The following is a 27,128-nucleotide window of genomic DNA, read 5'->3' on the forward strand; positions in this document are numbered from 1 at the left end:
CTTAATTGCAAACAAGAATCTTCTGCGATGTATATAAAAATGGCCCTAATTCTTTTTTAGTTTTTCTTTTTATTCTAACATTGTGGTTGGTCTCCTCTAGTTTCTGAGGAGATGTCAACGTATCTAGACTCTAAGCAATTTATTCCTCCCCTTCCCTCCAGCCAGCAGAGGCAAAGGAAAAGGAATTTGCGACTTACACGCACAGATGCATCTGACTTCAGTTATGTTGCTTGAGAATAGATGGGAGATTATGCTGATTGAACTGGACATTTTCCATTTTTATTATTTTAATTATAAACATAAACTATTGGTGGTAAAATCAAATGGAAATCTGCCTATCAATTTCACAATTAGCATCTCATTTCAAGAGACCAATCAACTCAAATGAGGGCCAGTGACCTTAATCTCTCCCCAAATATAGTCCTTGATTCCTCTTATTAGTTGAAAATCTCCAAACTATGAAATATTTGGGTTAACCCCATGTTTGCATCAACGATGCTATTACCACATTTAAATAAGTCAAAGGACTTTTGTGACCTCCGTGTTACGGTTTGTATGGACAAAAGCGAGAGGCTAAGGCTGTGCAAATCAAGAGAAATAACAAGGCCACTTAAATAGGGCCTCTCTTTTCATTTATTTTTCTAAGACTGTGGAGGAAGTGTGATTTTTAGAAGACTTATTTTGCCACCAATTTGATAAAATTAACCCAAGAGGAGAGTAAATCCCAGAAGTCAAACGCAGCTAATTTTACTCCTAAAGATCTGTTAAAAGTCCAGTTAGAAAAAAAAAAAAATTCTCTTTGTGATATAGAAAGGGAAAAATTTTGGTTTCTCAAGAGGAAAGAAGAAGAAAAAATAAATTTGACCTGGCAAATCATACATCTACAGAATATCAATATCCCTGCATGGATTAGAACCTGACCATATGCTCAGCAGAGTTAACAACTACTCCCTAAAGACCGAAGGCTCTACCGAGATAGACACAGGACATGTATACACGGGTGCCAACCAACCACTAGAACTGGGCAGACCAGGTACCAATGTGTTTGTTAACAGCTATCTGGGTGATTTCATTTTGGGGGAGACTTGGGGTGTACAAGATGCCAAAACTACCCAAGAAACGTTTGAAGGTCAGACAAGAAGCTGCCAGTCCTAAACACCTGACTCCACTGATTCATGTTCATTGAGTAGCTCCATCCAAGTCTTTGCTGAGGTGACTGATTTTTCTTCAACTTGCCCGCATTGATGATCAGCTGTTTGGGATCTGTCTAGCTAGAATTCTTGAGCTTCAAGAAATAGAAACCAACATAAGCTAAACTTAGCCAGCAAAGGGGAATTGTTTAAAGGAATGTATGTTTCCACGAACTCAAGGACACAAACAACACTGGACCTCAAGAAAGACCTTGCTCTGTGTCTCATTTCTGTTCTCCTCAGCACATTTGCTTCTCAGCTCACGAAGCAGAAGAAAATAGGCACCCCTTCCTCCCAAGTTCCCATATGTTCCATTCCAGCCTTTACTAGAACCTTTGAATCTCAGATTCTGAGGAGAAGGAATTGAAGTCACCAAATTTGGGTCAAGTATCCATTCTGATACATGGAACCATGACCAAGGAAGGTTGGTCACATGGTAGAGACATAGCTACAGGAGTATGTAGCCAAGGATGGGGAGGGCAATGCAGGAAGATCACTGTGAGCCGGGCAGAACCCTCCAGACAGTATCCAGTAAAGGACTGTATTGTCATAACCAGAGACAACTAACTGGGCCCAACACACAGGGTCAAGGCCAAGCCAAATGGTTCCCCTTGTTCCTCTGGTCAGACCATCTCCTTAGAGAGAGAAGCTGGTGCCTGGTCAGGACTGACAGCCTACAGCCACACAGCACTCCAGGTGTGGAGCCCTGGCTCTCCTCTCTCAGAGCAACCTGCATTCATACTCTTCATACTGTTTATAACAATTGGTGGTCCTACGTTTATTTGTAAGCTCGTTTAATGTGTATCTCTCTCAACCAGTCAGCTGGAAGCTCTATAAGGTCAGGTACCATGTTGGTCCTACTCACTTTTATGTTCCTGGCACCATGCATGGCACCTAGTAGACACTCACTGAAGAGATGTTGAATGAATGAATGAATGAATGAATGAATGAATGAAACATAGGAGTCCAGGGAAGCTTTTCCAGATGATCTGGTACATGAGTTGAGGTTTGAAGTACAAAATAGTCTTTTAGGAGAACAAGTTGGGACAGAGTGTCTGGAAGAGAGAATAACAAGTACAAAGGCATGAAGGCACATAGCACCAACACCACAGAGACCGTGAGGCAGGTTGGGGACAAGAGGGCTGGCTAGAAAGGGGAGATGGAGGCCATCCCATGGATGGCCTTGTATAGAGACTGGAGGATTTGGAGCTAGGCAATATATGTCTAGATTTTAGACAAATCTATCTGATGGGCATGTGGGGGCTGGACTGGAGGCAGGAAGTCAAATTAGGAAGTCTATGGAATCACCCCAGAGAGAAAAGAAATGGCAGCAGGAATGAAGAGGAAAAGATTTTTAGAGCTATTAAGGAAGCAGGATCAGCAGAAATTCAGAGAGGACAACTTTCTGCATTTTATTACATTGTTATTTATGCACATCTTATCTCCCCTGCAAGGCTCTGAGCTTCTGGCTCTGTCTTCCTCATTCCTGGGCTACCAGGGCTTGCACTGTGCCCACCCAAAGCACAGCAGGTGTGTTGAAAAAAGAAACTAACGAATGACTGAGTCACAACCACTAACCAAGTGGCACCAGCAGGCTGGGGCTCGATGCCAAGAAGCGTCCTTGGAGGATTTCACGGAACTTGGCTACTTGTATGCTTGTCTTGCCTCCAAAAGAGCTGAGAGCTCCTAACCCTTTATACCCACCTCAATCCCCAGCACAGGCCTGGGCTCAGGGCCACATTCCTGTTTTTGTTTTTGTACTTTTTTAATTTTCAAAATTTTTTTCCAGTTTTATCGCAATTGAATTGATAGCACTGTGTGAGTTTAAGGAGTGCTGCCGAATGAACTGACTTACATATGTTGTGAAATACTTACAATAAGTTTAGTTAATATCTATCATCTCCCACAGATACCAAAAAAAAAAATTTTTTTTCCTTGTGATGGGAACTCTCAGGAGGTACTCTCTCAATAGATCTTTCAAATATATCACACAGCAGTGTTGACGATAGTCACCATGTGGTGATACATGACATCCCCAGTACTTAATCTCATAACCGGAAGTTTGTTATCTCTTGGCCACCTTCACCTAATTCCCTACCTCCCTGCCCTCCACCTCTGGTAACCACAAATCCGATCTCTCTCTTTTTTTTTTTTTTTATGAATTTGATTTTTTTTTGTCTGCTTTATTTTGTTATTGTTGTTTGCTTGCTAGATCCCCATATAAGGGAAATCATATGATATTTGTCTTTGTCTGGCTTATTTCGCTTGGCATAATGCCCTCAAGGTCCATCCGTGTTGTCTCAAATGGCAGGACTTCCTCATTTTTTATAACATTCCCATGTAATGGGTTGAACCGGAATAGACTGATATGGGATAGGGCAGACTTCCTATTCTTTAGGAACCACCTAACATACAGACCTAACAGAGAGAGGGTGGCTGGCAGAATGCTGCCTTCCAAGGCTGAGGGTAGGTGCAGCAGGAGAACATGCCCAGGGCTTCTGGGGGGGAAACTTAAACCTGACTGAACTGCCCCTCCCAGCCAAGCCCAGGAAGAAAGAGGGTAAAACCCCTCAACAGACCAAAAAATACTAAACCACCTGAGCCAAAAGCAGAATCCAAAAGCCTCAAACAGCCAGATTGAGCCTGAACAAATACTAGAAGCTTCTTCCGACCCTAGGAAACAATGCAAGAGAAGGAAGGGCGTTCTGGCTCTGTTCTCAGCAAACTATGATGAACGCCCGAACGCACTCGTGAATGAATATTTTCTACCTATTCATGGCAACTTTCAAAAAAGAGTTAAGACTGGAAATATATAATTTCCAACGAATAGAGATACTACATTTTACCTAGGAATCTATTATTATCTTGATCCACATTAGTTCAAGCTGAAAAATAGAGTTTGCTTCCAACATTTGCTTCACTTCAATACAAAGTCACAGAGGGAAATCCTAAAGTAACTGGACCATGTCATACATCCTAATGCTCTCTGTGCTTGGGGCGAGCCTGGCATTTCCACCCACACTCCCACGGGTGGCAACTTCCCAGCAAGAGACAGAAAGCCAAGCAGGGAGCAATTAGCCCATGACTCGTTTAGGCCTGATGGCCACCCTTAAAATGGCCACTGTCCTGTCCGCCAACATTTCTCGGTAATTTGCTGGAAACTCTCTACACACATAAACCAGTTTGAATGGAGCATCGTGAAGGGGAAGAAGGAAAAGAAAAAGGAGAAAGCTGCCTTTTGTGAAAAAACTCTCCTGCGCTATAAATATGTTGGTAGGCTTTCTTATGTCTTTTTGGTTAAGCAGGTTTAACTTACAGATAACTCCTGGTGGTACTGAAACCCTCTGCCCAAATGTCACTTTTAGTGGTTGCATAACATTCAAGAGGATAAGCCATGACTTACTTAACCATTAACCTCGTTTGGGGCAATCAGGCCTATCTCCATATTGTTAAATGACCATCTCTCCGCGCATAACCCTGTCTCCATAGACCAGGTTAACTAGAAGGGAGAAGCAATTGAGGAAGATAATGGACACAACTGAGCATGTTTTCTAAAAGAAGATGTTGCCTTGGTGCCCTGGACAGATTATAAAACAGGACCAAGACTGTCACTTCTCAGTACCTTCTGGCTTGAAGAACACCCTAACACCAAAATTCTCCATAATTGGAATCCCAGTCATCTGTGTTTTTTGACCCTCCAGGGAAGGAGCCACATCTCACACAAAGAAATCTCTCGCAGGTGCACAATAGGGCCAGGACTCCTCACTGAAGATGACAGAAGCCAACAGTAGGCACCTTCTGCAGCAAAGGAAGACTATTTGACAGCTCACAGCACCAATGGGGAGAAGCAGGCTCAAAAGCAGGTAGAAATCCACGAATCCAGGAGTCTGAGTAGAACATAGCTGTGGCCACTCCTGGAGCCACGGCCTCCATCTGCAGCCCCCATGGCCACCAAGATGAATTCTGACCTGCCCCCATCTCTGGGCATCACTCAATCCCGAAGTCACTGCATGGAGCAATAGCAGCATGATTGACTGAGCATGGGCCACATGGCCATTCACATGGACACCTGACCCCTTCCCTTTCTGTACTTGCAGGCAGCGGGGGGGGGGGGGGGGGAGGAGGGGGCCGGGAATGGCTTTCCTTCCCACCTAGCCTCCAAATCGGAAGACTATTCGGATACTAGGCATTCCCAGAAGACAAATATCTACTGTATACCTCCTTGATCTTTATGACTTCATCTGACTTCCACAACAACCCTGAGAAGGTAGCAGAGCAGAACTTCTTCCCCATCTTACCAACAAGGAAACTGGGGCTCAGAGAGAGTAACTAACTTGCCGCACTGATGTTAGGGGGAGAGATGAGCTCTTTCTGCTACTCGGAACCACCTGTTTGTGGTTTGATGCTCTAAAATATTGACAATGAATGTCTCTCATTTGAGCAATGAGTTATTGGAAGAAGATCAACTATCCCAATCATCAGATACAGTACTTCATAAACTTACTGATTTGCACATCATTTGTCTGATTTTGGTTGTTGTTAATACGTTTCCCTCCTGGAGAAAATACTCTGCACGGGGAGCTCATCTGTTCTGCCATTCGATGCATTAACACCTCAATGCGTGGACTAAAACTTAGAGGTGAAAAATCTGGCCCTTCCAGCCAAGACCAAATATCATTTATCTTAACCTTGCATATTAGGAAGACTGTTTTAAAATGCAACTTTGAAATACATTGGAAACAAAGGTGTTCCATCCCATTGTTTAGAAGACTCTTTGTTCATTCAGCTGCCATAACAAAATAGCACAGACTGGGTGGTTGATAAACAACAGAAGTTTATTTTTCTTGCAGTTCTGGAGGCCAAAAGTCCAAGATTGAGGCTCCAACATGGTCATGTTCTGGTGAGGGCCCCCTTCCCGGTTCATGGCCATTGCCTTCTCACGGTGTCCTCACGTGATGGAAGTGCAGAGGGAGCTCTCTCAGACCTTTTTTGTGAGACGCTAACCCCATCCCGAGGGAATGCTCTCATGGCCTTATCACCCCAAGGGCCCCCACCTCTTAATATCATCACACTGGGGCTTAGGGTTATAACATATGAATTGATGGGGGACACAAACATTCAGACCATAGCAGAGAGCAAATCTTCAAGGACAAAGTTGGAGCTTGTGAAATTTTAGAGCCGTGCTAAATCTCAGAGGCGGCTTGCTCCCTCTACTCTGCCTTCTTCTGGACTTCAAGCAGACTGGGAGGGGTCCAGGGTAGAGGATCCTGGGAACCTCTCTGGTGGAAAAATCTTGGAGCAAGGTTGCTAGCAGAGGATGAAGGCTTGGTCTCCAGACGAAAGGACACTTTGGCATGGACTAAACCACAGCCATTAAGGGCGCCTGGGTGGCTCAGTCGATTGAGCATCTGATTGTTGATTTTGGCTCAGGTCATGATCCCAGAGTTGTGGGATCAAGCACGGGCTCCATGCTGAGTGTGCAGCCTCCTTAGGATTCTCTCTTTCCCTCCGGCCCTTTTGCCTGCTCACACACCCTCTCTCTAAAATAAAATAAAAAAAAAAAACTGTTCTCAAAAAATAAATAAAAATTTTTAAAAAATAAAACATAATCCATTAATATTTCATCTCCTTTAATCACCAGCATAGTGGGTGATGAACATCCTTGCCTAATTCTGAACCAAATTCTAGCTTTCAGCCCCAAGAGTTTAGTGAAGTTTAACAATCAGAAACGGAGCGTGGATCCAGGATGTGTGAGGCACACATTTTTTACAATAAAATTAATTGTATGTAATTATATATTCTCACTTATGTTTGTATATGTGTAGGGGGAAAAATGTAGACTATAATGCATAGTATTGTCATTTCCAGGAGTAGTAGGATTATAAGGGAACTTCGCTTTCTACATTATATATTTTTCTGGGGTTTGAGTTATTTTCAATGAGCAAGTATTTCTGTTGTCATCAGGAAAAACAAACACACAATAAAGATAAATGTCATCTTTAAACGGTGGTTTTCCAACCGGTCAAACCAAGCTGATATGGGCACATTGAAAGATCTCTTACCACAATATGGCCACATCAACATGGCGACATCCAAGAGCTCCCTTGGGGTCACAGAAGGCATTGAACAACATTCTGACCCCCACCCTCCTGTCAAGCTGTGGTCACTGGCTCATCCCCCTGACTTGTCCCAAGCTTACTGGGACCCCAGGAGGAAGCCCTTGGGCAATATTTTTAGCTGGAAGTCTTAAAATCTCAATGGATCCAAATGGATCCACGAATGGAACCAAGATAGCTGTCATCAGGGCAAAAAGCCCATCCTCTGTGGTCATTTCACCACATTCCGGGGACTCTATAGAGAAATGTGTATAATGTATAAATAATAGAAGGCTGAGGTTGGGGGAAGAATCAGGGAGTTCCTAATGACCTGACCAGAAGATGAATGAGGGAAGAAATAAGGTGAATGTGAAGTGATCTAATTCTGGATGGTTATTAGAATTATGAGCAAACTGCCCCAGGCTTTTAAGTCAAGTCATATTGCTACAGAGTTACTGTTTGCAGATGCACAACAGGAAGGGAGAAGCTTTTCATGCTCCCGCATCTCGGCCGAAATGTCAAGAATGTTGTCCAGTTTAAAAACTGACTTAATAACATTAGTGTCTCCTGCCTGAGCCGGTCACAGACCTTCGTGGTGCAAAATGTCAGCACGCAATTTCTCTCACCCAGACAACGCATGTTTGTCTCCAAGTCACACAGGAGGTAGGTGTCAGCCGAAGGAGGTGGGTAACAGCCTAAAGGTGTGTCAAGCCCCAGGCCTCTGCTCCAGGCCCCCAGTGGAAGGGGTTGGCAGGGGGTAGGGAGAAATGCCAGCTGTCTGAACAATTCAGGGGTCTGCCCCTCCTCCTCAGGCAGAGACAAAGGCCGAGGGATGCAAGGCTGGTGCCCAATCTACCTGTCTGCACACGACCCACCTCCAGAGCCAAGTTGTGGGTAAGAGGCTAGGATGTCAAGGCCACAAAAAGGCTCCCAGAGCCAGCAAGGACAGAACTGGGGACCAGAGATAAGAGCAAATATGTGAGGGGCCTCCTGTCCCCAGCACTGGGGACAGCTGTGACAAAAACCAACAACCTGTCCCTACCCTCCTGAGCCTCATAGCCTGTAGGGAAGGGGAAAACCAACAGGACACAAATACTACAAATAAAAATATGTGGTAGCAGCTCCAAGGAAAAGAGAGGATATTCTGAGAAGTCACGGCCAGGGAACGTACTGCAGACTGGGGATAAGAATTCCTCAGGGAAGTGGCTTTGCGTGGGAACCTAGGATGGGGGAGGAATTGAGTATTGCAGGCCTAAGGAATGGCACGTGTCAAGGCCCTGGACTAGAAAAGCCTTTCAGACAATCAGGGAATAGAAAGGAAAGCAGGGGCACCTGGGTGGCGCAGTCGGTTACGCGTCCGACTTCAGCCAGGTCACGATCTCGCGGTCCGTGAGTTCGAGCCCCGTGTCGGGCTCTGTGCTGACCGCTCAGAGCCTGGAGCCTGTTTCTGATTTTGTGTCTCCCTCTCTCTCTGCCCCTCCCCCGTTCATACTCTGTCTCTCTCTGTCCCAAAAATAAATAAACGTTGAAAAAAAAATTTAAAAAAAAAGAAAGGAAAGCAGTGCGACTGGAGCGTTGTGGGCAAGGGCAGGAGCAGCCCAGGCAGGGCTGCCGGGGCCCAGGAGGCAGCACAGGGTGCAAATGCCAAGAGCCTGTGCTTCGGAACCCAGAGGTGGGTTCAAATCCTGACTCCACCAGCAACTAGCTGTGCGATCTGGAGTAAGTGACTTTACCTCTCTGAGCCAAATTCTTCAAACACACAAAAGGGGAGAATAATCCCTGTGTCTCGGGGTCAATGTCAGGATTCTGTGTAAGATGCAAGAAGTGCCTTTTTGGCACATTAATGGCCCAGAGTAAATATTCAATGGATGAAAGTTAGTGTTGATGCTGACACCATCCGATGGTTTGGGAGTGGCCGGACTGTATCCTTCCGTTGTGCCAGCTGCCCTGGTATAACTTCCTAATGCTCACTCTGACCCCTAACGTCCCAGCCCAAGCCCTGTGTCTTTGATAGAACTGTCACTTTCAGTTATCCTGCAGGTCAGTCTCCTGTTCATTTCTTCTCCCTCTGCTTCATACCTGGGCCCACTGGGGCTCCCACCTGCACAGCATCCCTCCTGCTTCTGGCCCCAGCAGCGATCCTGGCTGTTTCAGGCAGCCCCAGCCGCCTCCAGAGCTGGCATAAAGCCAGAGCCACAGCCCTGATTCCAGTGGCTCAGCCATGATCGCTGGGCTCCACAGCTGCTCAGAGGTTCAGGAGTCCGGACCACCTCCTGCCCCGCCCCACTCCACACTGGCCCCTCTCAGGCCTCAGAGACCTGGCTGTTGCCTGGCCTAGAACCTCAAGGTTTCCTGCCCCAGCACTGTGATTACATACTGGTGGCCTGGGCCTGGCCCCTGCTTAAATCCTTCCTACCTGCCTCCTGCTCAAGGGCCACAGCACAGTAACATCTCATAGGGCCACAGCCACCTACAGGAGCCCCCACCACCACCCGCCTTCCTGCCACCCAAGCCACTAGCCTTCCCAGGACCACGGGGACCAGTGTCCCATAAGCACTGGTCCACACTTCGGACCAAGGCTTCGGGTCACCTGGCCACTTGGCCTGGGCCCAGATGCCCCCTCACTAGCCATGCCTTTGCCTAAATCCTATCCCCGGGCTTCATCCCTGAGCCCACCTGAGTCAGAAGAACACAGTGGATTTCTACATTGGCATTCTCCCTTTCTCCACAGCCCTCTTCCAAATCCAGAGCTCATCCTCTTAAGGACATCACTGTGAAAACCCAATCCAACTCTGCAGAAGAGACTCCTGGGAAAAATAGTTTTTAAAACCATAGATTTTAGGGTGCCTGGGTGGCTCAGTTGGTTGAGCATCCAACTCTTGATTTGGGCTCAGGTCATTATCTCAGGGTTGTGGGATCAAGCCCCATGTTGGGCTCTGCACTAAATGTGGAGCCTGCTTGGGATTCCCTCTCTCTCTCTCTCTCTCTCTCTCTCAAAAAACATAGATTTTTCTTATAGCTAAATCTGTTGAGCATGCACCAACTGCAGCTTATATGCCTTACTTGTATCATCTTGGTTAATCCTTGTTTAAAAAAAAAAAACAAAAAAAAACAAAAAAAACTCTGAGGTAGGTACCACTATTAGCCTCATTTTATAGACAAGAAAACTGCAACTCAGAGAAGGCAAGTTCCTTTCCCAGAATCACACAGCTAATAGGTGGGATGCTGAGATTCACTCCCAGGGCCATCTGACTTCAAAGCACACACTCTCAACCACGATACCACACTGCTTTCCCATCATCAGAGACACCAGCCACCCCAGACACAATGCCACTTGGCCCATCTCTGTGCATCTAGAAGAGTGAGGCTCCGAGAAAGAACTTGAATTCTTGAGGCCACACAACTAGTGGCAAAGCCTAGACGTTTCCAGGCTCACCAGCCCAGGGCTCTGTTATCCACATCAATCATTCCAGCGGTGCAGGGTAAGCAAAGTATATATGGCCAATGATGGTGGCCTCCAGGGTCAGAGAAATACTTTAAGACTTAGACAGAGTAGGGGTGCCTGGGTGGCTTAGTCAGTTTAGCGTCGGACTTCAGCTCAGGTCATGATCTTCACAGTTTGTGAGTTCGAGCCCCACGTCAGGCTCTGTGCTAACAGCTCAGAGCCTGGAGCCTGCTTTGGATTCTGTGTCTCCCTCTCTGTCTGCCCCTCCCCTGCTCACTCTCTGTCCATCTATGTCTCTCAAAAATAAATAAAAATGTTAAAAAATTTTTTCTTAATGTCTATAAAAAGATTTATACAGAGTAACTGATGTCCACAGCTATGCTAAATTGAAAAAAAGAGTTGGGGCGCCTGGGTAGCTCAGTTGGTTGAGCGTCCAACTTCAGCTCAGGTCATGATCTCGTGGTTTGTGGGTTTGAGACCCGCATTGGGCTCACTGCTGTCAGCACAGAGCCGGCTTCAGATCCTCTGTCCCTCTCTCTCTGCCCTTCCCCCGCTTGCACTCTCTCTTAAAAATAAACATTTAAAAAAGAAAAAAGAGTTAAGCTCTGCTCAGAGATATCCTGGGGAGACGAGGGTATCACTTCCAGAGTGTTCCTGCTTTGAAAGCCCAGTGTTGGCCCTTTAGAGGGTCCTGAAGGTTCCAGTGAACTCAGAAACGCTGCTGTGTGTCCCGACACAGGGTGTGGCTGGACTGAGCAGCTCACCTCTCTCACAGTCCATCTCTTGGAGCCCAATTCTTGCCTCTCTCTTACTCCATTTTTCAGAGCCCGGGAATGGGAGTCCAGAGGCCTACATTTTGGTCAACGCCAGTGATGACAGTAATCGGCTCCTCTCCTAAGCCCCTTTCGCAACACTGGCCACACTCACAGCCCTAGAAGGGTCAGCCTATGGTGCCATGTATTCCACTGTGCTCCATAGCTGATTGGCCACAGACGGACACCTGACTCAAGAAGGCCCAATGTGGATTATCTCCTCCTGAGATTTTGGGATGAGGCCCCAGAGCCTGTGGTGTTAGCTCCGGCAGTGGAGCTGAGAGGTCAGGAGACGCAGGGCCCATGCTCCCACCGTTCTAAAAGAACCACAATGGGCTTTGTGCAGACAGACGTGTGACCAGAAGTCGGGCTGTGGAAAAAGAGAATGAAGACACCTTGCAGAATGAGACGTCATGAAGTCCCTCTCCAGTGGTGAAGCCCGGCAGGACAGCCTCACCATCCCCCACAAAAGCGTTGGACGAGGCCTCCTATCTTCCCCAGCTGCCAGCACCCACACCCACCACAGACATGCCTTCAGTTCCAGAGCGGCCGCCCCTTGCTTCCAAACTGTTCGACCATCAAAACAAGGAAATCCTTTCTCATTAACCACTCCTTCCACACCTCTAGCCACAAGTCCATTAGACCATGACCCACCCACCCATACACATCCCTTCTTTGTACCTAGCCAGACAGCTTTCCTGGGGCCCTGGCGGTAAGGTCTTCTTGAAATATCTGAGCCATTCTAGCTGTCTGGCTCACGGTGGTGCAAGGAACAGCATTTGCAATAGATGTTTTCAGCTGCTTGGAATCTTTTCTTTTCCCAAATTGTCTCGTTCCCCTGCTGGGACTGTCAATCATATGGCCCCACCTCCACAGCCCAGGATGGCCAATCAAAACGCCCCAATCCCGCTACTCAGTGACCCTGGGAGGGGTGGGCACGTGACCCAAGCAGGCCGACCCTCCCAGTTGCTGATGAGGAAGCCTGACATACCCCAGGTAAAACAGAAAGGCACAATGCAAGTTTGGGAAGGAGGTTTCTCTTTCTTACATTAGCTATGCCCAGAAGGTGTCTTGGGGCAACATGGAAGGGGTGGGGGGCGGGAGGGAGGCATGTATTAGGACAGACCGAACTAGTTTGCAGGAAGACCTTAACCATGAAATCTCAGAGGCATAATACAATAAAGGTTTCTGTCTTACAAAGTACTTGACAGTCTCCAAGTTCTCCGTAGCAGAGGCAAAAACAAAGATGGCGCAGGTGCACCAGCTGGCCACCGCCGTAACCCCTAGTGACCTACGTCACTTCCCCTCAAAGTCTATTGGCCAGAACTAGTCACGTGGCCTCCGCCCACCTACAAAGCAGGCTGGAAAATGTGTGAAGAGGGCTTATTCGATGAGCAGCAACCGCTGGAAGCCCTATGAAATCAAAAACACCTTCAAATAGGACTTGAGCCGGAGTTCTCACTTCCTTTGAATTTTCTCCAAGGCCTCCAGTAGTGTGGCTTTTAATGGAGAGCCCCGCACCCAGGAGCCCCGGTGAACATTTTGTTTATCCTGCCCTGAGGAAAAATCACCCAGTTCGCCTCTGCAGCCACACCCCCCAGGCTGGGCACCGCAGTTGTCCCACGCCGAGGCACCGCCTCCTCCAGGACAGGGCCCCACAGCGCCCCCCACCCGCTCCCCCCACAGACCACCAGAGCCCTGGCCCCTCCCGCAGCCCTGGGAGTCCTGGGGGCTGGGCCGCAGAACTACACCAAATCATCTAGGCCGAAGCATCCGTGAAAAAAAGGCCCTTCCTGAGCAATTAGGCCAACACAAACAAATTGGCCCAGAAAATCAAGGCTCCCACAAGCGCAGGGACTTGATCTTGAAGGAAGACAACATTTCCAGCCTTGTACCTCTTAATCAACACAATTATGCAGAGGCCTTTGCCGACAGTCCCCCTGCCAGTCTCTACCCAAGCCCCAGATACTGCTCAATTGGTAACAACCTAATTAGCGGAGGAAGGAGAGCAGGGAGGGAGCGGGGCCGTCACAGCCTCCTTTCCAGGAGGCTGCGCACCTTCAAAGGAGCCTTTCCAGGCAAGTGGAGGGCTCTCCTGAGCCGGGAGCTCAAGGTGAGAGGGAAATGGTGGCTCCGGCTTGTAAATCAGCACCGCCTAATGTAAACAGTGTACTCTTCCCGCTTCTAATGAGCCCATTTTCCCCCAGCTGGAAGGGGCCAGCACTGGCAGGGAGGCCTTTGATGTGATTCACTGGAAGCTTGATGCCTGCGCTGAGGTATTCTGTAACAGGCCGAGCCCTTTCATCTCGGCAAAGAGAGACACCCCTCACATGGCAGGCCCACCTGGAAGACAGGTCTTTTACAATAGCGATTCTGGAATCAGCTGTCGAAGGAAACCAGATGGTTTTGCTTTTACTCCTCTTGATCAAATTAGCCCGGAAGCTGTGTGGCTTCCTGGAGGCGGAGAGGGGTGGGTGCGGGTGGGGTAGGTGTGTGGGGGGGGGGGGCGGTGAGGGGAGGTCACAACGGAATAGCTTATGCAAATGTACTCATTTAGAGAACCACGAATGTTCTTAAGGAAATCATCTGACTAAATTAGGAAAAATTGTTTTTGATCAATGAGGAGACTTAGACCAAACTCCCCCCATTGACTGCACCGCTTCCCCCACCCCTTGGCTTGCCAGAGGGCACCCCAGGCCCGGGGGGGATGGAGAGGCACCGAGGTGGGAGCAGGTGAGAGCCCTTCTCAGGCTGCCTCAGGAGACACGGACAGAGGCCAGGAGACTGCACAGAGGTGGAGGTGTCATTGAAGAGCTGGGACTTCCCTGGCTCTCCTGCTGACACCACACCTTCCACGTCCGCTTCCGCCTCCCTCTGCTTGGGACTCAGGGCTAGTGGGACTCAGCTCCCGGAGGACAGATCCCTGAGACTTTCCATGCTGTCCTCCCACGCCCCTCCTTTGGCCTCTTGCCCCAAGTAATCCTCTCTCTTCCCGGCCCCACATTCCCCATCGTGCCCCAAAGCCAGACCTCTCCACGCAAGGCTGTGTTTCACCAGGAGACCTCCCGCCCTGCGTATCTCTTCTTCTCCCCACCACAACCCTAAAAAGTAAGCAGGGCCTCACACACCGTGCACGGAGACTGCCCATGCCATACTTCTTGTTCATTTGTTTTGCACAAGAGGAAACCAAGGCTCAGAGGGGCTATGTAATCTGCCCAAGCGTGCCCAGATAGTAACTGCCAGAAAGAGTTGTAAACAGAGCCTGCCTTAAAGCTGCCAGTGAAAACCAGTAACATTCCCCTTCACCACCACCCTCCCCCCCCACCTCCCAGCCCCCACGCTCTCACACCAGCTGTTCAGGCAGCAATGCCCTAGAAGCCAGGGCAGGGACCAAGGTGTTCATTCACTCAACAGTAGTGGGATGTTCCAGCAGATCCTAAGCAGGGCCTGGGGGAGTGATCAAGGACCCTCACACACACACGCACACATGCACGCGTGCACACACACACACACACACACACACACACACACACACACACACACAACTTTCCATCAACTGATTTACATAGCAGCTGAGGACACTTCTGGAAAAGGACTCCAAGAATGTCAGCACCTGGGGCACAACTATACAGGCGGTCTGCAGGTGTGCCTAGGAGTCTGGAGCTCTGCAGAAGTCAAATCCCAAGGAGGGCCTATGGGGTCCTGGGAGAGAATCCACCCCAGGGAAGGGCCCAAGGACCAGGCAGGAGTGGTGTTTCTGGGTGGCTGCTTCTCCAGCCTGCCCCAGCCGGCCACCCAGAGGAGAGGGAGAGGCTGTGGGGCCAAAGACCACAGGAGGTGTAGAGGCTTGACGCCCAAGCACCCCTACTTTGGGGCCCCCAAAAGCAAAACACAACAAAGGAGACAAAATTCCCCACGATTGGCAGCAGAGTGACAGGTACGGTTCCAAGGGGGCAGGGATGGTGGCCTCCAGAGAAGAGCATGGGCACAGCCCAGAGCGGCACCCCTGCCTCGGAAGCGACAGGGTTGTGGCGGTCCATCCAGACGGAGGGGGCGGAGGCACAGCCGGGGCCAGACGAAGCACTGCCAGGAGGTGTAGGGGGGTGGGGGAGGCAGAAACAGTGGCTGTCACAGTGCTGTGGTTAGAAGAAGCCGGAGGGCATTGTGGGAATGCAGCATGACACTGCTGTCTGCTGAAGCCCCTAGGGGTGTCAGAAAAGGCAGGACCCGAGTTCTTGTTCTGCAGTCAGGGGCTGCGGGGCACAGGAAAGCCAGGCCTCCATGGTAAGGGGCCCTCATTTGTCCCCCGAAGGCTGGGAGGCCCATGGGATGTTCGCATTAACCAGCTGGTGCTACAGCCATTGCGGACCTACCCCTGCACCCGGGGCATACAGGCCTGAGGCCAGCACCATTCCTACGCTCAGGGGGTCCCCAGCCTAGTGGAGGCGAAGATGAACCAAAAATTGTAGGAAATGCTCCCCAGTCTCTGCCGGAAGCACTGACCCTGAGAGAGCAGGACGGAGCAGTGCGTGCTACCTGGGCCAGGCAGGGGGGGGCTTCTGAGAGGCGGTGACATTCGAGTTGGGCCTTTACGTGAGTAGGAGTTCATGAGGTGAAGCTGGAGGAAGAAGCAGCCAGGCAGTGAGAAGACCCAAACAAAGGCCTGCAGCTGGGAGGGCACTTCTGGGGTTCCAGGGGAGCTGGAACACTAAGCGTCACACCTGGCGAAGGGAGCAGGCGGCCGGTGGGCTGTGAGGCGCCTCGGGCCATGCGGAGGCATCTGTGTTTTGTCCACACTCAGAACCCGAATACCCCCCACCTCTTCTCCCTCCTTTAGCAGTGGAGACCCCAGAAAAACACCCCGGCTCCTCATGACTGCATTCAGGACACCGCTGACGGCAGGGACACCAGCGTGACCTGTTGTAGGCCCTGTGAGGTTTGAGGAAGAAAGGAGGGGAGAGCAGGGCAGAGCTGCGCTGCGTATCTGCTCCTGCCTTCCAAGCCTGCCTCACAGCACGGACACGGGCACCCCCTCCACTCCCCCTGTGCAATCTCCAGACCCCTGAGAAGAGAGAAGATAAACAAACACCATATACAGCAAGGCAGCAGCTGTCTGTCCCTTTGGTCAGATGAGAGAACCGAAAGCAGACAAGGAATGAATTTACTCCAAGTCATGTAGTGGATCTGAGGCCAGAACCCCAGGCTCCTGACCTCTGGTTAACCGTCTGTCCGCTAACCCAATCCACATCCCCCTAAGAGCTATGGGTTAGAGTCTGTCCTTTGACCGTCAGAAGCTCCCAGAACAAAATTCGCCTATGAAACAGGTACTAAAGGACACAGGGGTCACCCCAGCCCTCCCTCAACGCACAGACACATACCATCTCAGCCACGGCGTCCACCTTTAGAAGAGCGGAAATGATCACAGCCCCTGCTGGGTACCAAGCGCTGGGCCAGCACTTTGCCGGCCCTGCCTCATTCTGTCCTCACGGCCATCCCAAATGGGGGGAACTGTTACTGATCCCATTTTCCAGATGAGGGAAACAGGCTCTTCTCGCAGTGAGCGTAACTGGAATTATCACTTGGTACCACATCAGCCCAGTTCAGCGTTGAAGGTGAATGTGGCCTCTGGGAAGCCACGTGAACACAAGAAAGCCTGGGGGCGCCGAACCCAGGGAATGGGTCCTGGAATCCTACCAGGATTTTGAGCATTCAGCCAGCCCTGCAAACTGCTAGGGAGACAGCCCCTGCACCGCGGTCTCCAATTCCAGCTGCCCAATTAGTTGACTGTCCTCACTGTTGCTCACCTGAACTCAGGTGACATATCGGCTGCTCCCACCCTAGGCCACACGCCCATCATTCCCCACCGGAATCGCGGCAGCAGCCACCTAACTTCTCTCTCTACCTCCTCCTACCACGGCCCCTCACTTCGTCCATTCTCCAAAAGGCAACCGGGAGAAATCTGTTGAAGGCACACTTGATTGTGTCCCTGCTTAAAACCCTTTAATAAGTGGCCATTATTCTAGAAAATAATTGAGCTCCTTCATATGACCCCAAGGGTCCTCCCTGATTGAGTCTTACACCTCTCCCATATAGCTAAGGTGCATTTCTTTCCATTGGTCTACATATGTCCTGCTCTCTCACCTCTGGACCTTTGCACATGCTGTTCACCTACTCTGAACATCGTTCCCAACTCTCTACCAACTACTGTAATCCTGTAGGGCTCAGCTTGAATATCAGTACCCTTAAGTGGCCTTCCATAACCATCGCTCTCCCACCCTTGGTCTCAGATGAGCTCCCTGTTCTACCTTCTAGTTCCTCCATTTCCCTTGTGGAATCCTTACTGGCCTTGTTCTTAACTTCTTATATGTATCTTCCTTGCTAGACTATAAGCCCCAGGAAGGCAGAGACTGTGTCTGCCTTGCTCTTCACTGTACTGTATCCCTAACTCCAAGCCCAGAATCTTGTTCATAATAGAGATCAATAATTATCTGATGGAGAAAGAAAGTAAAAAGGAGAACAAGGAGAGAAGGAAGGAAGGGGAGGTCTTGTCTTGTAAGAACTGCCTCCCCCTTTCTCAATGAGCCAATGGAGACACTGAGACTGTCTTCAGTAACACTAAAGACAAATGGCACTTTTTTAATGTTTAATTTTCCGAGAGAGAGTGCGTGTGTGTGTGTGTGTGTGTGTGTGTGTGTGTGCATGGGCTGGGGAGGGGCAGAGGGAAAGGGAGAGAGAGAGAATCCCAAGCAGGCTCTGCACTGTCAGTACAGAGCCCCAAGTGAGATCATGACCTGAGCCGAAATCAAGAGTCAGACACTTAACTGAGCCACCCAGGCGCCCCAATGATGCTTCATTTAATCTCACGGCAATGCTATGAGGTAGAGACCATCATTGGCACCAGTTGAGGAATCTGAGAATCAGAGGGTGGAAACGACTTGTCCAAGGTCCCACAGCTAATAAGCGGCAGCAGTGAGAATTGAATTCAGGTCTGAGTCCAGAGTCTGGGCTTTTAACCAATACCATACGCTGCCTCCTGGGAAAACCCAACTGGATAGACAGACTGTAAGGATCTTCTGTGTGCAAGACCAAGTTCACCAAGACATAAAATAAGCATGGAGCTGCCTCTCAGAAGTGGAAGGAGAAAAAGTTGAATCGTTACACCCTTAAAATATATTCACATAAAGCCCCAAGCAATCACTCTTAAAGAAGCCAAACCTCTTTCACCTGTTATCTGAGCCAGAGAAGGAAGTAAAATTTTCACTTGTCAAGTGTGTAAGCTGGGAAGATAAGGAAGGTTAGAGATGAGTATGACCTCCAAGACGGGGGGTGCACAGTGAGGGGAAATGAAGATTTCATCGTCTAAAATGTTTGGGTCCCAGAGAGAGAAGTGCCTTCCTCCTTCCATACCCAGGTGGTGTGCTCAAGGCACAGTCCGCTTGGCCAGTGGGAATCAGGCCTCTCAGGATACAGATAGAAAGCAGAGACGCTGGTGAGGTCTCTACATGTAGCAACATTTTCTGTTGTTCCTCAAATACGTGAGGCCTTTTAGGGTGCATAGCAAGTCTGGGCATGGTGTGGCACTCTCTGTGGGTTCTCTGATGTCACCCCCCGTCCCTGGTTTATAGTTTGTTGGTTGGTTGGTTGGTTGGTTGGTTGGTTATAAGTGCATCAGGAGGTCACAAACTCATGCAAGTGTATTTTGATTGACCTAAGCCAACTTAGGTCATTTTAACCCTCTGACCAATGGCTGTTTAGGAATGGGCATAGGATGCAGTTCTAGCCAATGAGACATAAGGGGGGAGGATGCCCAAGGACCTCTGGGATCTTTGATCTCAAGGGGAGATGCCTGGCGCAGCTGCAGCCTTCTTGTGACCATGAGGGAAATAGCTTACAAAAGAGTCCCTGATGAGGGCACTGAATGGCAAAAATAACCAGGTTTGAAACTCCCCTAACTCTAGGCTTCTTCTTATGAAACACTAAACTATGCATCTTCCCTAAACTTTTTTTGGTTGGGTCTTCTGTTCCTCATAACTGAAAGTGACCTAACTGATTCATATTGCAGGAAAAGCACTGATCTTGGAGTTCAAACTGGTTCAAGTTCAAATCCCAGTTCTGGAGTATGACCTTGAGCAAGTCCTCAGGTCTCTCTGAGCTTCATCTTCCTCCCGTCTTCCTGTAGGAATACAGTTAAACTTATTCATGACAAATACTTATGGATACCTAGTCTGGAGGCTGCAAATATGAATGGCATGGTCCCTGCCCTAGGGGGGCTCAGTTGGTGCCCTGACATTTGCCCAGATAATTACCATCTCTCCTTTAATATATGACAGCATTGATTATTAGATGCTAATTACTAATTACTAATGAGAAAGGAAAAAATATTGCCAATGAAACTAAGGTACGATACTTTTTATCACAGAATTATTTTATTCTTATCAAAAGAGCTCTATTCGACCTCATCAGATGTGGTTTTTTTTTAATTATATATCACTCTGGGGCATACACATAAAAAGAAAACCATAAGCAAAATTATGTGCTTATGGTCTCTAAACACATTCAGAGCCCAACCTTTCTGAATCACTTTTCTACTGAGAATGGTTTATGGCCAGGCTGTTGTCATATAATGTCATCCTCTGACATCAAGAGCATAGATGATGGTGCATTCCTTCAAAGAGAACTCCACTGCCATCTCTGGGATATTCTTCCCTGCTGCTGACATCCACTTTTACAAGTTCCAGTTCTGGACTTGTCTTGGTCTTACCAGAAGGCTGTCAACCGAAGATTTACAGACAAGAACCCAGACTCATATTCCTTCCTTGAATGGCCTCTAACTGGCTTATGACTTTTACACGGACAGGTGGATATGGTCAGGACAAGTCACAAAGAATAATGATCACTGTCCAGCACGCACAGGCAGTGGTAACCACATCGCGACTCTTACTTCTCCAACAGTAACTATGACAGTGTCATGCCTGGTGAAAATGCATCCCGGGGCTCAGTTGGATAAGTGTCTGAGTCTTGATTTCAGCTCAGGTCTTTGTGGGATCAAGCCCCACATCGGGCTCTGTGCTGACAGTGTGGAGCCTGCTTGGGATTCTGTCTCTCCCTCTCTCTCTGCCCCTCCCCTGTTCTCTTGCTCTCTCAAAATAAATAAATAAACAAAAAAACAAACTTTAAGAAAATGCATCTTGATTTCAGAAATATGAACGTGTGGAAAATCTTAGAAGCAATGAACTCCAGTAGTTTGGTAATTGGGCTCTAGTGTGATCTGGGCTGACTAGACTTACACAATTCTAGAAGCTGAAGGAGAACCTACTCCTGTGGCAGAGGTAGCCTTTGAGCAGGAGCCCGAAGCATAAAGAGGAATGCACCATAAAGCCAGGGGAGGGCATCCTGGGCTGAGGGAACAGCCTGTACCATAGATGGAAGCATGAAGAATCATGGGACACCTGGCAAATAGTCAAGACTTCGGTGAGTCTTACGTGGGAGGAAATTAATAAACTACAAAGTATGGTAAGATAATCACGTGATCAGATCTGCATCCTGGAGTGATCCCTCTGCAGAAGAGACAGACGCTTGGGACTGTGGTGAGGGAAGGGCAACTGTCGCACAATGAAGCTGGACCCAAGGTGGGGGCAGGGGAGGGGAGCCGATTTCTAAACATGGCCTCCAACCAACAACTCTTTGCACCCCTCTATGCACAAACTGCTCTTCACGTCAAGAGGTGGAGACTGATCCCCCTTCCCCCAAATCTGGGTGGATATGTGACTTGCTTTGATCATAGAATTTGGCCCTAAGAGAGCTGGCACCTTCTACTTTTCCCTCTGGAAGCCAGTTGCCATGTAAAGAAACTCAAGGAAGACCACTGGCCATCTTGGGCACCGGGATACCACCACGTGAGTGACCTCTGTTACACTGGTGGGGGCAGAGCCACTCAGCTGGACCCAGTCAACCCACTGAATCAGGAGAAATAATAAATTCTCATTTTAAGCCACTAGGTTTTGGTTTGCTTTGTCACATAGCAATAGCTAACTGACATCTGGAGGGATGGAGAGGTGGAGAAGGAGGGGGGAGATAATCATGAGGGTCAGGAGAAAAGACTTCATGAAAATTGTGCACACGGAGTGTATGCACCGTGCCAGACCTGCAGCTAGGGCCTCTGTGTGGGTGGGGGGAGCAGGTGGGGAGCCCCCTAGAGTTGCTGCTGCAGACTTGGATCAGAACCTGAGCCTCTGTATCTCGGAATGCACGGGCAATGTTAAAAGGCAAAATTCCTTGCTTCTGATGTGATTTGACAAACAGCTGCACACCCTCTCAGGGCAAGCTGCGGTTGAAGCCAGGGGCAGGGATTCTGCCCCGGGCTCCCGTGGGGTTCACGGTCCGGTTCCACAGAGAAATAAAAGAGATTTGGAGGAGGGAGAGAGCACACGCAGTTGTAAGGGTCGAGATAGCCTTTGGGGAAGAAGAGAGCGTTTCGATTGTTCCTTCGAGGACAGAACATTTCCACAAGGGATGCTAGATGGAGAAAGCATTCTGGGAAGGGGGAACAGCAGGTGCAAAGGCACGGAGGTGGGCGGCGCACAGGGGCACGCGGGGAAACTGGGAGAGGTGAGGTTGGGGCTCGCGGGGAGTGCAGTGGCTCCGCTGAGGCTCCCATGGGCTCCCTCATGAGCAGGGTTTGTAGTTCTGCTCACGGCCATTACTTTTCCCTGTCACCCGGAGCCTTAAAATTGTCAAGACTCTGGCCCACCCCACTTTGGATCTTCCTCAACCTTACCTCAAACATCTGAAAACATCCCTGATCCATGCAGAGAGGGGGGGACTTGGGGTCAGGAGCCACGGCTTCTGGTCCAAACATTGTAACCTACTAGCTGTGTGACTTTGGCAAATCACTTAACTTGTCTGAGCTTCTGTGTTACCTGTAAAGTGGGAATCAATAGCATCACCTGCCTCACAAGTTGGTTGTAAGGATTAAACGAAATGAGGTGTGTGACTGTGACTTTTTTTACATGGCTTTTTTTTTTTCTTACCCATTCCTTTTGGTTCTACACAAAGGAAGTCTATCTAAATAGTCCTGCGTTTTATTTTGGTTTGGGTTTTTTGTTTTGTTTTGTTTTGTCTTTTGCTTTTGGGGGTTTTTTTGTGCTAGGCCCTTTTCCCTCCCCACCTGGATGGGTGGGTTGAAGACAGGAACAGTCTTATGTAGCCCATTCTGTCCCTCTCTTACTCGTCAGGGTCTCCCAGCTGGCAGAGCAATGCATTCTGCCCCCCTCTCTGCCACCCTCAGGAACCCACGGTGCTCTAAGGCAGAGGAGCCTGCTGACAGGTCCATGGAAGTCAAGAGAGGATACAAAGGGTGAACAGTGTTGTCATATGTTTGAGGGAGAACAGAAAATAGCTGGCATATCACCAGCAGGAGACTGGTTGAGTACATCATAGCATACATCCTGTTGAGAGGGGTGCCTGGGTGGCTCAGCCAGTTGGGCATCTGACTTCAGCTCAGGTCACGATCTGGAGGTTTGTGAGTTCGAGCCCTGCATCGGGCTCTGTGCTGACAGCTCAGAGCCTGGAGCCTGCTTCAGATTCTGTGTCTCCTTCTCTCTCTACCCCTCCCCTGCTCATGCTCTGTCTCTCTCTCAAAATAAATAAAAACTTTTTTTTAAATAATAATTAAAAAAAGACAGACTTACACAGGCAGCACAATCAGCTGCCCCTATAATAGAGGCAAACGGCCTTGACGTCAACAACAACAGTTATGACGATCGCCATCACTGCTTACTGAGCAGTTACTATGTCCGAAAGCCTGGGCCAAGTGTTCTGTGCATATCCACACACTGAATCCGTGCAACAGGCATCAGAAGTATATTTTATTATACTCTTTCTTCAGATAAGAAAATGGGGCACATGAGCTTAAGTAATTTTCCCAGAGACACGCAGGCAGAGAGCTGGAACTTGACCCCAGGCCAGCCAAGTCTGAAGTCTTTGCCCTTTTTGTTTGGAGGGACTGTCCATAAGGGCACATCTGTGAATCTGCACAGGAGGGAAAGAAAGGTCTGGCTGTAATGCAAGGATGTGAAACAGACTCAAAGTCAGCCGCATAGAGACTTCCAAAACCGTGATGAGCTCCCTCTTGATGGAACAGCCACTCAGACACTTAGTCCTGGTAGACAGCATGACATAATGGAAAATCAACTGGCCTGAACTCAGCCTGGAGTCCCATGAAACAGTTGTGTGACCCCAGGAGGATCCGCCTCCTTTCTGGGCCTCAACTTCTTCCTCTGTGAAGTGAGGGTGTAAGGCAGGTTGACTTGGGCAGAGCCCCTTCCAGCTCTAGTATGCTGAGATTCTAAGGGGCTCTGACACCCCAAGTCTCCGCTGAGTTGTGGTCCTGCTCCCCCTGAGTGGAGGGGAGCCCCGATCTGCCCAGCAGAGTGCACCCTTAGCCCATGGGCAGTGGGTCTCGCTCAGAAAAGAGGTGCGGTTCTGAAAACAACACAACTGTGTCCACCGGCAGACGTCCCTGGCTCCGATCCCGGGCCTGGCCGGGTCCAGGAGACAGTCAGACATGGACACATTGATACATACTAAACTCTTGCCCTAAAATCTCCGTGACGCCTGAGGGTGAACTCACATCAGCCCCACTTTGAGGACAGAACAGTAAAGGAAATGGAGGGACATTGGGCAGCTGTGAACACAGAAGTGACGCTCCCGTGTAGGAGGGCTCTCCCAGCATGGCCTCCCGCAGCCCCACTGCCCCCCAAAGGCTGCATATCACAAACACTTGCGACTTTCTGCACAAACACCTTCTCTCTGGCTGGAAGCAGCCCTCAACCGATGACGGAGACAATACCCAGTTTCCTTAGCCAGGAAGCGAGATAGCTCTGAGACGTGGGCAGACTGTCTTCCAGAGTTCCCAGGGGGCTCAGGCTCCAGGTGCCCACAGTGGAATTGGCCATCCTTCCCCTTCCCTGTCCCCCACCCATGTTTCCTGGGATCAGCTCCTGAATAAACTACTGGGACTTGAATCCCTGTTTGGGGACTTTGTAATGGGGCAACTGACTAAGTGAAACTACACTTCCCAGAATTCCATTTCCTGGACGTTTCCGGCCAATGTGGGCCACAAAGGAATTTTTGCAAGACTGGGAGGGCAGCAGGGAAGCCACAGCCATCTTGGAGCTCGCACACTCTGTGACTGGGCCCCGTTGGCATAAGGTCCACACCTGCCGCACTCTCCCTGGACCTCCCCTCAGCTTCTCTGACCACCAGCTCATGCACATGTGTTCAGCGCTGTGATACGGGGCCCTGGCTTCTGCAGGACACCCCACACCATCAGGGGCAACAAGACCGACCCCAACTTCTCGGAGTTCTCATAGGGTTCCAGCTCGTTCCTGCTGTCCCTTACTCTCCATCCATCCTCCCTTCCTGTCTGCCTGCTGGATTTCACCCTCCAGTATCAGGCACAGCGATCACAGCCTTACAGAGACTCCCACAATGTGTGAGGTCCGGTCGGTCCTTATAATAATTCCCTTAAATGTGGGTATGTATTGCTCCAGAAGAAAAATCAGAGACAAAGTGTGTCAGAATCCAGGCAAACCCCCACTGGGAGATGCATTTTGTGTTTTGCTTCTTCGCGGTGACAGGTGCACCCCTCCGACAGGCTTCACCCATACACCTTGTCTCAGATTCCGCTTCTGGGGGAACCCAAACCCAGACATCCAGGAACTCCCAGGATATATTGGGATGAATCGGTTAGACCTGGAGTCCCCACAGGTGAACTGAGACAGAGCCAGGGACATAGCACCCTCAGGACAATATTGGGATGCCATCTTGACCCCGCCCCCCTGGCTGGCAGGGCCCATCTGCTACACAACCAAGCTTTATACTCACACCTCACATTTCCTCCTGTTCTAAGAAGACAACACTGGCGCACTCTCGAGCACCCAACAAGAAATATTTCTGTGAAAATGTCAACAGCATTATCACTTTCTTTCTAAGTGGTGGCATATTCCCTAGTGCTCACCATCAAGAACCTTGGTGCAGAATCAGCCTGTTCTCCAGGGTTGAATCAGAAACCGAGTTCCAAAGAGTTAGAAAGAGCCACACAGGGGCGCCTGGGTGGCGCAGTCGGTTAAGCGTCCGACTTCAGCCAGGTCACGATCTCGCGGTCCGTGAGTTCGAGCCCCGCGTACGGCTCTGGGCTGATGGCTCGGAGCCTGGAGCCTGTTTCCGATTCTGTGTCTCCCTCTCTCTCTGCCCCTCCCCCGTTCATGCTCTGTCTCTCTCTGTCTCAAAAATAAATAAACGTGAAAAAAAAATAAAAAAAACTAAAAATTAAAAAATTAAAAAAAAAAAAAAAAGAAAGAGCCACACAAACCCTCCATCCAGTGAAAAGAGTTAAAGGCTCAGCTGGAAGCAGGCTGGGGTTTTCTGGGCATTCTTAGAGGTCAGGACCCATGAAGCTTGAGAACCCTTTCAAGCACCATCTCTAAGCAAGGCAGTTTGTTCCCTCCTCAGCTTTGTCACGGGGCTCTGCACAAACACGCACTGGCCCAATTACCCCCAGGCCATGTAACACTGCTCCAATTGACCCTGAGCTCCCCAAGAGCAAGATGCTGATGGCAAGCCACGATCCCTGGCCCCCCAAGGCAATGCATAGGGGATCATAGTGAAGGAGACCAAAGGAAAGGTGCTCTTATGGTCCCCAAACACTGACCCTGGAAGAACACTCTGAAAACTTCTCCAACCTCTTCCTTGTGCAGATAAGGAAACTGACACCCAAGAAGGAGAAAGTTATATGCAAACTATGATCTCCTTGAAGCAGGAATGATGGCTTGTTAGTCTCTGCTTTCTCAGAACCAGCACTGGACCCAACACAGAGTAGGCATCAATCATTGCTAAATAAATAAAGGAAGGAAGGGAGGGAAGAATTCATCTAGTCATAATAAACCTAGAACTGGAGGCCGCCCGGCTGGCTCAATGGGTAGAGCATACAACTCGATCTCAGGGCTGTAGGTATGAGCCCCACACTGGGTGTAGAGATGACTTAAAAATAAAATTAAAAATAAATAGAAATAAATAAACAAACCAAGAACTGGAAGTCAAACCTCCTGACTACCAGGTCCTTCTTCTCCCTTCATGCCTCCCCCAGCCCACCCTCAAGCTCACGTCTGATCAAAAATACAATTGCGCTTCCATTGATTACCCACAATCCTCTTGGAATATTCACCCAGAATCCCCTCGGGTTGCTCACCCAGATTCCTGGCTCCTCATCTGGGAAAGTAGAACTTTTGGGACAGCGATCAAAGGCATTTTAAGGGCAAAGGCGTGAAAATCCTGGTTGCTAAGGCAGCTTTTCCGAGCCCATCGGCCGAGAGTCTCCAGCTGTGAAAAGGAGCATAGAATTAGGACAGCTTTCAGTCCTCACCACCACCTCCAGCCCTGCGTTCCCCACATAATGGTCAATGGGAGATATTAGCATCTAAATTATTTTAAGGAGATGTAATAAGATTCACCCAGCAGGCCATTAATGACGAAAGAGATTATTACTGGAAAAAATCCAAGACTGACTTTGAGCAGAGTTGGTTCA

At 49.2% G+C, this 27,128-nt stretch overlaps 2 long non-coding RNA genes across 2 annotated transcripts in view; both read right to left on the reverse strand.

The window, feature by feature from the left end:
- Nucleotides 1-6,006: 6,006 nt before the first annotated feature.
- On the reverse strand, nt 6,007-12,805 carry LOC123379567. Its single transcript, XR_006584185.1, has 2 exons — nt 12,224-12,805; nt 6,007-6,730 (listed from the first exon to the last, which is right to left on the reverse strand). It is a non-coding gene; the product is annotated as an uncharacterized LOC123379567 (long non-coding RNA).
- Nucleotides 12,806-23,361: 10,556 nt separating this feature from the next.
- Nucleotides 23,362-27,128, reverse strand: part of LOC109502247 — a 46,334-nt gene continuing 42,567 nt past the window's right edge. The window contains exons 3-4 of the long non-coding RNA XR_006584186.1: nt 26,793-26,923; nt 23,362-23,572 (exon numbers count right to left, since the gene is read on the reverse strand). This is a non-coding gene — a long non-coding RNA (uncharacterized LOC109502247). The remainder of the gene's footprint in view (nt 23,573-26,792; nt 26,924-27,128) is intronic.

Source organism: Felis catus, chromosome C1, assembly GCF_018350175.1.
Source record: "Felis catus isolate Fca126 chromosome C1, F.catus_Fca126_mat1.0, whole genome shotgun sequence".
Lineage (NCBI taxonomy): Eukaryota > Metazoa > Chordata > Mammalia > Carnivora > Felidae > Felis > Felis catus.